This window comes from Amblyomma mixtum, chromosome 10, assembly GCF_055824585.1.
Source record: "Amblyomma mixtum isolate Tamu chromosome 10, ASM5582458v1, whole genome shotgun sequence".
NCBI classification, from domain to species: domain Eukaryota; kingdom Metazoa; phylum Arthropoda; class Arachnida; order Ixodida; family Ixodidae; genus Amblyomma; species Amblyomma mixtum.
Window position 1 is genome coordinate 143,248,188 of NC_143021.1, and position 10,886 is coordinate 143,259,073.

Here is a 10,886-nt window from a genome sequence, read left to right on the forward strand (position 1 = left end):
CACACCCCCAGTGAGAGACCTCTTGGTCTGGCACTGGAACTGCAACGGCTTTACCGGCAAGGAGCAGTGCTGCAGCAACACTTGCAGCAACTAACGAGGAAACCAGACGTCATAATGATTCAAGAAACACACAGCGAAGAGACGCCGAAACTACCGGGCTACCGGTCGCACGACAGCCCGCCGAGCAAAAGGGACACGTCCAAGGGCAAGGGCAGAGGGGTCTGCACCTTCGTTAGGAGAGGGATCACCTTTGTGAAACACGAAATGATCGGCAGAAGCGCCATCGAACACTGCACGGTGGAAGTAATCACGGGAAAGAAGAGGAGGGAGAGCACTTTCCTGGTGAACGTCTACAGCAACCCGTCCCACGGACAACAGAAATTCAAGGCACTGTTCCACAAGGCAGCTTCAGTCGCGGGAAGCAATACGCTCGTAGTGTGCGGAGACTTTAACGCACCGAGCCAAGACTGGGGCTACCACATAACGACGGTCAAGGGGAGAGAGCTGATGCAAGACGCCACCGACGTCGGACTGAACCAAATCACGGATACGGCCTTTCCCACCAGGATCGGCACATCTGTTACGAGAGACACAACTCCGGACCTTACCTTCATCAAAACTGAAGGAGGATCAAGAGAAGCGAAATGGAGAAACACGGGCCAAGAGCTGGGCAGCGATCACTACATCGTAGAGGTCGTCATACTGCAAGAAGGCCAAGGCAACACCGGCATAAGAAAGCATCGCATTACGGACTGGGACGCCTTTCGAAAGGCGCTACCCGCGGTGCAAGAGGACATTACGGACATCGAGCAATGGGCGGCCAACGTCGTTGAGACGACGGAAGGAGCCACCAAAGAGCTAGAGACGGACGAAAGGATAGACAAGATGGACAGTCGGCTGGCCCACCTGATAGAAGCCAAGCAGTCCTTAAAGGCGAGGTGGCAGAAGCGACGAACCAACCGAAGTCTAAGGAAGAAGATCGCCGAGCTCAACAGGCAGATCGAGGTCCACTGCAGGGTGCTATGCACCCAACAGTGGAACGAGGCCTGCAACGAATCCGACGGACAGATGCACAAGGGCAAGACGTGGAACATGCTGCGGCACCTCCTCGACGAAACCAAGACCAAGGGCCACCAACACAACAACCTGGCCAGGATCCTACACAAGGCAATCTGCGAACACGGGGAGGACGAGGTCAAGCGGCGCTTGGACGCCAAGTACCTGCCGACCACCCCCACGGAAAGACACCCCGATTACCAAGGCAAGGAGAACGAGACGCTAGATCGCGACATCCAGACCTGGGAAGTAAGAGTTGCCCTGCAGGAACTCAATGGAAGGTCTGCCGCGGGTCCCGATCGAGTGACCAACAGAGCGCTCAAGAACCTCAACGAAGCGACCATCGAAACGCTCACGAACTTCTACAACAAGTGCTGGCAAGAAGGAAGGCTACCCAAGCAATGGAAAGCAGCCAAGACGATCCTCATCCCCAAGCCTGGCAGGCCGCCCAACATAGAGAACCTCAGGCCGATCTCACTCACTTCGTGCGTGGGAAAGGTCCTCGAGCACGTTCTTATGAACAGGTGGCAGCGTTACCTGGAAGAATCGGAGCTTTACCCACACTCCATCATCGGGTTTCGGAACAAACTCGGGACGCAAGACGCCATGATCTTACTGAAGAACGAGATCATCGACGATACGACGGGCACCAAGGACAACAGAGCCGTACTCGGGCTGGACTTGCAGAGCGCCTTTGATAAAGTGAGGCACTCGGCTATCCTGGCCCAAGTATCCAGGCTAAACATGGGCAGGAGGACATACCAGTACATCAAAGACTTCCTGACGGAACGAACCACCGAGATCTGTGCGGGAGACCTACAGCTCGAAGAGAAGAAGCTGGGCAGCGTCGGAACTCCGCAGGGGTCGGTGATCTCCCCGCTACTCTTCAACCTCGTGATGATCGGGGTGGCCACCCGGCTAGAAAGAGTAGCGGGAGTCCGGCACACCATCTACGCCGACGACGTGACGCTATGGGTACCGGGAGGAAGCGACGGACACATCGAGACAACGCTGCAAGAAGCGGTCAACGCCATCCAGGAGCAGCTGGACGGGTCTGGACTCGTTTGCTCCCCGGCCAATTCAGAACTGCTGGTGATTCCCCCGAAAGGATCGTGCAGGAAAAGAAAGAATATGGAAGTCAAGTACGAGCGTCCCAAGATAACGGTCAAGACGGCGGGAGGACAGGTAATACCGGAGGTCGAGAAGATTCGGGTACTCGGGCTGCTTGTCCAGCGAAACCGAGTCAACGGTGAAACGGTCAACAAGCTCGCGGGCAAGGCGGCTGCGGCAATGAGACTCATCAAGAGGGTGTCCAACAGAAAAGCGGGGATGAAGGAGGAGAGCCTGACTAGGCTCGTTCAATCCTTCGCAGTTAGCCACATAACGTATGTTGCCGCCTTCCACAACTGGAGGCCGAGTGAACGTAACAAGATAGACGCCACCATACGCAAGGCGTATAAGGCGGCACTCGGTCTCCTCGGGGGCACGAGCACCGAAAAATTCATGGCGCTGGGAGTCCACAACACGCTGGACGAAATAGCCGAAGCACAGAGAACGGCGCAACTCGAGCGTCTCTCCGAAACGAGAACCGGAAGACAGATACTGCGGGACCTTGGCCTCGAACCGAGGGAAGGCAAGCAGCAGAAACACGTACCTATACCAGATAGCATCAACAGAAAGCTCAGGGTCTTCCCGATCCCGAGGAACGTGAACCCCGAGCACAACAGGGAGCGGAGGTTGGCGAGGGCCAGGGCTCTCGTGGACCTCCACGCCAGAGAAGAAGGCGCCGCCTACGTGGACGCGGCAGAGTATCAAGGGAGCACCGACGCATATGCGGCGGTGGTTGTCGGGGCATCGACGGGTGCAACGAAGACCGCGGTGAGCGTCCGGACTCGAGAAGCGCACCGGGCGGAGGAGGTGGCCATCACCTTGGCCGTTTCCGACCCCGGATGTACTACAGTGTTGTGTGACTCTAGAACGGCAGTGAAGAACTACGCCAAGGGTAGGGTATGTAGTGAGGCCGCGCGCATACTGCGCAAGGCCGAAGACATCGGACGCAACAGTCCTGTGGTGATCAAGTGGTTTCCGGCCCACATGGGCAGTGACGTGTCGGAACGCGGAAACGTGAGCCACAACGAGACGGCCAACTCGGCCGCGCGAGGACTAACCAACCGCGCGGCTGAAAGCACGGCCGACTCGGAGTCCTGGTCGCGGCGCAGTGCCAAGGACAAGATGACCACCTTCAACGAAATAGTGAAATGGTACAGACTGAACAGACAGACTATGCCGCCACCTCACCCGGGGCTTACCTGGAAGGAGGCAGTGTTATATAGACAGTTACAGACGGGGTCCCTGCTCACCCCGGTGCTAGCTAAGCACGTGTGTCCGAGTGTGCACGCGAGCGACATATGCAGACTGTGCGCGAAGGAGAGAGCCACCGCGGCTCACATCCTTTGGGACTGTAGCGTAAATCCGCGCGAAGCCAGCGCGAAGACGACGATCCCGCCGCAGCTAGAGGCTGCAACGAGGAGCTGTGATCAAAAGACACAACTCAAGGCCGTCCAGCAGGTCTCGGCAGCTCTCGAGAGGCAGCGACCGAGCGAAACCGAGGAGAGGGGGGCGGCACCCCTAGGAAGGGGGCGGCGGCCCTCTCGAACCCGCGGAAGTAGCGAGGGACGTAACAAGACCTCAAGGAGCACAACGCATGAGATTGACGTAGTGGCCGCGTCGCGGTAAAAGCTTGTCCTCCCTGCTTGGAGGGAGCCTAACCGACTCTGCAGGCTTTCTAAATAAAAGTTGTTCTCTCTCTCTCTCTGGAGTGCTGACAAAATTGTCCATTCTCTCAGCAATTTCAGAAGCTTCAGCTATCTCCCTCGCCACTTTGTTCTCGTATTTGTGAACTATCGTGGTTCTTCCGAAGAAGTGCGCCAATTTTGTAGAAATGTAACTTGCAGTGCATCGGGAATGTGGGGATTTAATTCTGGGCCTCTTGGGTTCAACCGTGGTAGTTTTTTATCCTGAGTTTTGCTTGCATGTTCGTGTGAGAGTGGGTCCTGGTGCAAGGCGATGCAGGTGCCAGATAAAGCCTGTCACCTTCCCCTTTTTTCATTCGTTGCTGCGCATGCGCGCGATAGGGGGTGTATATTGTGAGGTAGTAGCTCCTCTGAAACACACAGTTCGCCACTACCTCACAGATGGCGCCACCTTCCCAGCGACGACGCCTTCCCCGCTGCCGCTCGGAGCTGGGGAGACGACGAGTGTGTTGTTGTGTAGTCGCCCGCCCGCCAAGCGGTGCGCTCTCCTAGCCCCTCTCAAGTCACATGCCCCGTGTAATTATTGTAAATAAGAATTGGCCACAATAAAGGCTGACTTCTGTAGTACGCAAGCCTGGCATCGTGATCGTCAAGCCCCAGCAACGCCCTCACATTTGGCGCAGTCGACGACAGAATCTGCAGCCTCGCCATTCGAGCACGCCGCTCCTGCCATGCCTGACTAGACGCAGCCTTTGTTTCTCAGCCCCCGCCATGTTCGCCATGCTGGTCTAGAGGACGCCTTTCTCTACTCGTACGAAGTAAGCGCCATGCCGGGCATCAATTGGGCCGAAGTCGACGCCGCTACAGTCGCGTGCTTCAGCTCTGACTTTATTCAGAGAGAGCTCATGCGCCGCGGAATCGACGCTACTGGGTCAAGAGAAGAATTAGTTCAGCGCTTCACAGCGTGCCTGGAAGACGCCCGTGCAGCCTTGCCCATGCAAGCGCCCAGACCTGCCTCTGCGCCAGTTGCTTCGAACAGTTTGTCTTATGAACATTATATGTGCGCTTCGCCTGGAGTGCAGTTCAGTGCCTCTTCTCCTACTACGAAGGTTCAAGCAGCCCCAAATGCAGCCTCGTGCGTCATGCCTCCGCCATTGTATCTTCCCGCGCAGCCGCTCGTTGAAAATGCCGCAGCCATGCCAGCGCAAGAACTTTTCTCGCCGCCGCGGCAACCGCAACCTTTCGTAACAACACCTGGACTTGCAACGGAGCCACAGTACTCCCAAACGCCATTTGGAATGCCATTTTCTCCAACGTCGTCACCGCAATACCAAGTTCCTTACATGCCGCAGATACACGTGACAACCATGCCTGACGTATCGTCTACCTTGCCATTGTTCGAGAACTGCCACAAGCAAAGTGCGCGTATGTGGATCGAAGAAATTCAACGAACGCAGCAGCTTGCTTCATGGTCGCCAGAAACAACCCGCCTCATCGCCGCAAGTAAGTTGAGAGGGACAGCAAAAAATTGGCACCTGACTCTTGGCGCGCATTTCCCGACTTGGGATGCGTGGCGTAAAGCTTTTCTCGACGCATTTGCCGACGAACTGACGCTACTGCAATGGCAGCAACAAGTTATGTCCCTGGTGCAGACCAGCCCTCAGTCTCTCCGCGACTATGCCTACGCAAAACTTCGCGTCATCGAAAAATGTCCAGCGCCGCTGACCGAGCCTCAAAAAATTGAATATCTCTTGCAAGGTATTTTGAGCCCAGGCACAGCGACAAGCATAGCAGCGCAACGTCCGTCGTCAGTGGCGAACTTCATTGACATATGCACACAGCTTGACCGGGCAATGCAACATATGGAGATCGCAAGGAGCCCTGCTCATCGTCCCGGGCAGACCGTTCACAGTCACAATAACGGCAGCCCGCCTTCCAGACAAGTCTCTTCGATGCCATTTATATCTGAAGTGACACCTCCAGCTGTCTCCAATCCCAAGCCCAGCCGTGCGCCTACATCCCGTGCTGCCAGCCCTCCAAATCGTCCTCGTATAGCGGATCTGTCGCCTTCTGAAAAGGAAGCTCGGTACTCAGCCCTGTCAGAACGTTATGGTGTTCCAGCCTTTCGTCCAGGACAGTCATTGAGTGAAGCTGTTTGCTTCAAGTGCCATGAAAAAGGCCACCTAGCATCAAAGTGCCCCACAAAACAAAAGACTGTCACACAACAGCCGGCCACAGCCGCCACATTACTTCAAGCAGCAGCCCCTGCATTGCACGCTAGCCCGTCCGAAGACATCTATGGCTCTCAGCTGGAATGCTCATTCTTCACAGCTAGCATCGGACTCTTGGGATCCTATGATGCATTTCCGGATACAGGGTCCAAGGTAACTATAATTACCAAGTCAGCAGTCAAAGATCTTCCTCTGATGCCTTGGACACACAAGCCCTTAGCAGTCGTTGGTGGATCAAGTGTGTATCCTGAAGGTACAGTCTGCCTGAAGATTACAGTGGGCCCCATCACAGCTCTAGTGGAAGCCGCCGTCATCAGCAACAATGTCTTGCCTGTGATACTGGGTGAAGATTGGTTTCGTGCCAGCAACACACGACTCGTGTTCGAGCCTCCAAATCCAGCCGAACTTCACCATCCTGCCTCGGGTACTGTCATAAAGGCGCAGCTGAAGCTCTATCCACGTGCCTCATGTGCAGTGATCCTTCGGCAGTCCTTCCTGGCTCAATGCACTGAAGTGCCATCTTCACTGGCTCTCCAGGACGTGCCCCTCCCAGGAATGGAGTCAGTTTGGAAACCCTTGTGCAAGAACCTGCCAGAACAAGGTACTACTGCACCGGATGGTACAGTAGCTGTAACAGTTCATCCTGACCTGCCTCCTGCCTTAGTTGCAAAGGATCTCTCAGAGACACAGAAAATAACTCTGGCTACTGCTCTTTCTGATCATCATCTCACATTTGCTCGTGATGAGGATGACATTGGCCATTTCCAAGGTGTGGAACATTGCATCGACCGAGTGCCCAATGCTGTGCCTTACAGCAGAAGCCCATACCGATACTGTGCAGAGGACCGCAAGTTCTTAGATGAACAAACAACCAAGCTCTTGCGTAAAGGCATCATCCTGCCTGCCACTGGGCCGTGGGCCTTTCCAGTCATCGTTGTGTCAAGAGGAGCGAAGAAGCGCCTCTGCGTCAATTATGTTCCACTGAACAAACTCACCATAAGTGTTGCACACCCGTTGCCCCATGCTGATGATATCATGCAAGACGCCGCTGGAGCATCTTATTTTGCATGTTTGGATCTGAAATCTGCCTACTGGCAAGTCAGCCTACGACCGGCAGACTACTCCAAGACAGCGTTTATCACACATAGTGGGACATACATGTGGACACGTATGCCCTTTGGACTAAAGAACGCCCCTTCAACGTTTCAACGTGCCATGCAAGACCTTCAAGACCTTCAACCTCCTGCAAGGTCGGGTGTCAGAGTGTATTTGGATGACATCCTCGTGTTCGCATCGTCCTTCACAGGCCCACCTATCTCCAGGACTATGAAGTGGACCTTTGAAAGTGCTGTGCTTGTACTTTTTTTGGCTTTGTTTAGTGTTATTCATGCCCGTCTTTGTCTTTGACTTTGCCTTTAATTTGTAGTGCTTTTGTGAACCTGCCAGGCCTATTGTTAGTTGCCATTTGCCACATTGCCATTTCCCACATTGCCCAGGGTTTACTTTCCTTTTTGCGCTCATCAAAAGGGACTTTGATGAAAAAGTGGGGCCGGATGTGAGGTAGTAGCTCCTCTGAAACACACAGTTCGCCACTACCTCACAGATGGCGCCACCTTCCCAGCGACGACGCCTTCCCCGCTGCCGCTCGGAGCTGGGGAGACGACGAGTGTGTTGTTGTGTAGTCGCCCGCCCGCCAAGCGGTGCGCTCTCCTAGCCCCTCTCAAGCCACATGCCCCGTGTAATTATTGTAAATAAGAATTGGCCACAATAAAGGCTGACTTCTGTAGTACGCAAGCCTGGCATCGTGATCGTCAAGCCCCAGCAACGCCCTCACAATATACGCTGCGCGCAGCAAGAAAGTTCTTTTGAAGTCAGCGCTTTGTGGTGTTTCCGTACTTGTCCGTGTTTCTCTTTGCGCCATGTAGTTGTAAGCATGATTTTCCTACACGCCCAGCAAGTGCTGTTAAACTGGTAATACTGTGCCACAAAAGGTGCATCTTTACCCCTAAAAGCCCTTTTAAACAAAATTCTAAGTCATCCCTGAAACACCTAGTATGTATTGTAAAAAGATGATGCAGATTTGTGCGAAAGACGAAGATGAACCAGTGCCTGAGCGGCATTGCCATCGCCGCGTGCTTCTGGGCTTGACCTGGGTACTTTCCTTTCTTCCTTCTTTACGACTTTTATCTTCCTGCTACAGTAGATGCCACTCTCCCTCACCAACTCGGCGTCTCCGAAATACACTCCTGTTCTTCAACTCGCGCAAGATGCCGTTCACTGCCGCCAGATCCCCCGCTGAACCATGACTGACACCCAGCATCGCAAGAAATTCTTCTCTACAAGCCCCTTTGTGTGACTTTGGACGCTATCAAGCACCCTTGGACTGTCCTATACGCAGTGACCGCCATGGCGGGTTTCACCTCAGTTAATAAATGCTCGTGAGCGGTGCTCGGGAAGAGGTACCGAAGTCTCGCAATTTCCACCGTTGGCTCACCTCCCATCGCAGGGCTCGGCACCATCGCTGAACCAGTGCACCAGTGCAATCATTCCAGCGTTATGTCCACTGAACATACACTTATTCTGCCCGGCCTTTCTCTGTGTCTCAGGAACTTGCGTCTATGTCTTTTTCATAAAAGGTACTTCTTTAATCCATTCCTGAAACAAAATCTTTTCACCGCACCCAGCTACACCTCATCTCGCATCGCTCATCGACACAAGGTTGGAGTGTCAGCTTGCCAATAAATCACACCATTCTTCCTTTTGGCCAAGAACAGCTACTGAATGGCACCACCTTCTGGCCTACACAGTCTCCATTTGTGATGTCATTCACTTGAAGATCGCGGTTGAAAGTGCCTTAGATTTTTTGTTGTTGTTCTACAACTAATGCTACAAAATCCCCACTCCTTTCACAAGTGCCTACGGGCCTTGAAAGAATGCGTAAAAAATAAACTGGTCAGTTTAGCCGTCGACTGTGAACTGACAGGAGAGATCTCGAGATCCCTTTAGCGGTCGTGTAGTATTGGCTACAAAGCCTTAGCGATTGGCATAATGGAGCCACCTGTCGCACCATCGGCAATAAGGCCATTGAAATTGAGAAGAAAATCCGCCACTCTCTCCCAATACTTGCAAATGACATGACAGGAATATCAGCCTGCCTACAAAAAATAGCTTAAGCAAGGACTTCCTGATATTTAGGAGGCTCCATTTTTCCGGAGCTCCCCCCGATGCCCACCAGATTAGGCATTAACATGTTGTGATCAATGCGAGATACATAAAAAAATTATTCCCGTTATGCTATTGAAACGACTTGAATATTCACCACACACTGCAAAGACGGCCACGCAAGTCTGGAATATTCCGTCAATTCGCAATCATCGTCGATGCTGAAACAGCTGAAGCAGCCAGTCCTTAACGGCACCGTTGAAGAAGAGCGGGGACGGTGAGGCCAAACACTTCACCCGCATTATCTGGCGCCCAGAGGCACGCGCACTGCGGTACTCTGGTGTGAAGAACACGCCTCACGTAATTATTCGCCATCGGTCACCAGCGTGGAATACGAAGCAATTTAGGGCTCACAGCTATCGCTCACTGCCGTTTTATGAAAAGTGAGCGTTCGTGCTCTGAAGGGAGAGGATCTGAAACCTCATATGACCACTTTATCCGCACGGATTGAGTATTAGTTGTGCTAATCGCTAGCTATTTCTGACAACCATATGTTCTCGTGGATTTTGATTACAGCTCCCGGAGTTTTACGATGGCAGTGCCTTTTGCAGACGGCTTGGGAATATCTGTGGTTTATCTCGGCAGATCAAGGCTGTTGGTCCTTCCGAGCTTGTCCGAAGTTTCCTCGTGTACGGAACTGAAGGCATAAAGTTTGCTACAGCTTGGGCGTCTCCCAGGACAGCTATCGGCTGATCCTGGTTCATATAGTGCCTCAAACAGTCATTTCCTATCAACGTAATGATGCCTGTCAGTGCAATAATAGTTAAAACGCTTTAACTCTTTCGCTACCGCGGAAAAATGGACGATTTGGAGTGTACTGAAAGAAAAAATTTTTTTCACAAGAACTAACCCACCCAGCACTTATTGCAATATATGAAATTGTAGCTTATTAGTTATACTTCTGAATGAAACAAACAGATGAGTTGTGTGTGCAAATTAAATGAACATTTATTTGTGAAATTTGCTAGAAACATTAAAAAAGTATATAGCAAAAACAAAAATTACCGGCTGCACTAAGCCAGAACTTGATTAGAGGAAAACTGGAATATACAAACTGTTGCACATGTTTATAGCTGTCATTATTCACAGTTTCAGCTATGAGAAAAAATTACTGCACTTTCCATGGCGTGTCAAGTCTGGGGTCATGACTGTGGTGCCACTGTGAAGGGCAATCAGGGGTGAAGATGTGAAGCAGAGGTAGACTGACAAGTGCTTCACATAAGGTTTTATCTTTGTTCCTCCCTTGTTCTCTGATAGCCGAGCTTGCAGTTTCTTCTTTTTTCCATTTTTTCGGTTGGTGTTAAATGGATTATATGGGAGGATTGGGGGCATAGACTTCTTTTTCCTCATCATACCCGAAGATTTCTTGAATGAGCTGCTCCCTGAAAGCCAGCTGATAAAATTTGGCGTTCTAGGCAGGCTCTAAAACATCGGGATCGATGAAATAAGTTTTATTGACGTGGTTCAAAAGCCAGGACACTTTCCAAGTCTGGCCAATAGATGCTGCCACCACTGAATCATCCGGGTCCATTACGTGCAAAAAAAAAACAACAAAACAAAAGAAGCGAAAAACCAATTTTGAGAAATGATTTTTGATGGCAGAGGGCCAGAATAGATTATTCTG

General features: G+C 52.2%; 1 pseudogene; it reads left to right on the forward strand.

Annotated features, from left to right (window-relative positions):
* Window positions 1-507: 507 nt before the first annotated feature.
* LOC149327170 (uncharacterized) lies at window positions 508-3,725 on the forward strand (annotated as a pseudogene).
* The last annotated feature ends 7,161 nt before the right edge of the window (window positions 3,726-10,886 follow it).